Source organism: Morone saxatilis, unplaced genomic scaffold (genome assembly GCF_004916995.1).
Source record: "Morone saxatilis isolate NCDOM2014 unplaced genomic scaffold, NCSU_SB_2.0 Contig22, whole genome shotgun sequence".
Lineage (NCBI taxonomy): Eukaryota > Metazoa > Chordata > Actinopteri > Moronidae > Morone > Morone saxatilis.
In genome coordinates, this window is record NW_023339785.1 from 13,310,110 (window position 1) to 13,312,313 (window position 2,204).

Here is a 2,204-nt window from a genome sequence, read left to right on the forward strand (position 1 = left end):
TTCCTTTTTGGCCAAATTCTGTCGTAACCAGATATTCCATTTAACCCTAAAATTTAAAGTTTTAAGACTATTCTAACAAAAAAAAACACAAGTACATTATGTAAGTACATTATGTAAGTACCCTTAATCAGTCTAGCACCTGAAGCACCGCAAGTATCAAGGACTGACATGACATGACAAAACTGCAGAGAAGTCAACCAATCCTATTGCTATTATTGTATATGCAATACAAGACATTAACACACTTTTGAATCAGCTCTAGTGTAACAATAACCTGTACACCTCTCTCTCTCTCTCTCTCTCTCTCTCTTTCACACACACACACACACACATACACACATACACACATAAACACACTCACACATATTAATTTGCCAGTGGAACATTAGGTGAGGACATGTCAACTGACAATAATGGTGGTTCACAGTGCTGGCTGTAGTCTAATTGGTATGTTGCAAATACACGTCACTCAATGTTAGACCCTTCATTAGCCTCAAGAGGTCTGTGCCTTGTGATGAATTCTGCCTCATCCTGCTTTAGCCATGTTTCAACATCATCAGACAGGATATTATTGACAGTGGTCAGCAAAATAATTTCATGTCAATTTGAAGCTGACTGGTTGAGACCAAATACAAGGACATGTTTAATGTTTCATACACAAATAATATTTTCGCTTAGGGCATTTAATGATTGTGTGCAGTCCTTTGTTAATAATATGAATGAGATACCCTTCTCTTAATGTGAAGTCACTTAGAAAAAAAGGTCTTAGGTCTTTGGTCATTTTGGATTTGTATAGTCAGATATCACATGATGGAGGTTTTAATCATCTTTAGAGTGACAATCAAGTGTCTTTTTTAGTTCCTAACTGACCAAACCCCTACAATGCAGCTACACTAGCACTGTCAAAGGTTAAAGCCTAAAGAAACTCCATTTAATGGTCTGTTTCAGTAACTTTCTGTTTCTCCTGAAGTCTAATCACCACCAGGATAAGCAATCGGAAACTACTTTTGCAACTACAGTATACATAAATACAAAACAAAAAGTATCCAATACATGAATTGTATTTTTTAAAGTGATGATTGACACTGTTGGTTCAGGTAAACACAAGAACCAAAAAAAATCATGAATTATTAAAAGCTGAAACAAAACTAGAAGTGTTATTCTATTTGTATGCGGACACCTCAAATATTTTGGATAATTGATAATGCTCAAAGCAATAGTCTGAGCCCTCTGAGGGCTTGTGATTTTTTTTTTTTTTTTTGCCATTTTGCCATTTTGCCCCAGACATGATAGACTGTAACAGACTCACTCGAAGGCTTTTTATCTTTTTCACTATCTACTGCTCTGGATGAAACTACAGTCATGCATGCTGCCCATTCATACTTTGTGTAAAAGTTCAAATATTATTTCATTCAGGGCGTCTTTTGTCTATCTCGGGTTTCTTCACCAATTCTCTGAAATTCTTCCTCTGTTGCCAATAAGGTAAAAGCAAATATTGAATTGTCCTCACTCTGTCCACTCCATCTTTCTTAAATCTTTTTCTTTCTCCAGAGATCCTTGAGAAAGTGGGAGAGAAAGAAACAGACAGACAGAAAGAAATGAGGCAATAGAGATAGTTTCAACTCATTGTGGTAAATCTCAGTGGTTCTTGAAAGTTTCCATGGATACAAACCGAGCCTGTATGGATAAGAAAAAAATGTTTTGTCAGGATGTCTCCAACTCTTCAAAAATGTCTGCTGTGTTTTAACAGAATATTATTTGGACATATTTGCACTGCTCTATTTCTGAGTGACACTCTCAGTTTTTTTTTTCACTCACACGAATCAAGTATGATCGGCAAAGAATCTATTCTTTCTCGAAACCTCTGGATGTTAATATATGGCGACCTTGCAATTTAGCTCTGCTAACCCTTCGTTCACCTATCCCCTTGCCCAGCTGCGTCTGACTGATAAGGCATATTAGTGAGTGCGCTCTTTCTTCCACTTATTTCTTTTACGTGTGTGCATCAATGGGAGGCCAACAGCTAGCACAATTAAAGGCAATGTTGTGGAAAAGATCTATTTGATCATATCTCAAAAAATTTACAAAAACAAGCCTTGCTTTTTATCTGCTAGTGATGCCCTTAGCATGGTACAGTTCTTATTTAACATTGTGGGGAACCGTTGTTTTATTTGACTGTTCACACGGAAAAAAAAGTTTTAGAA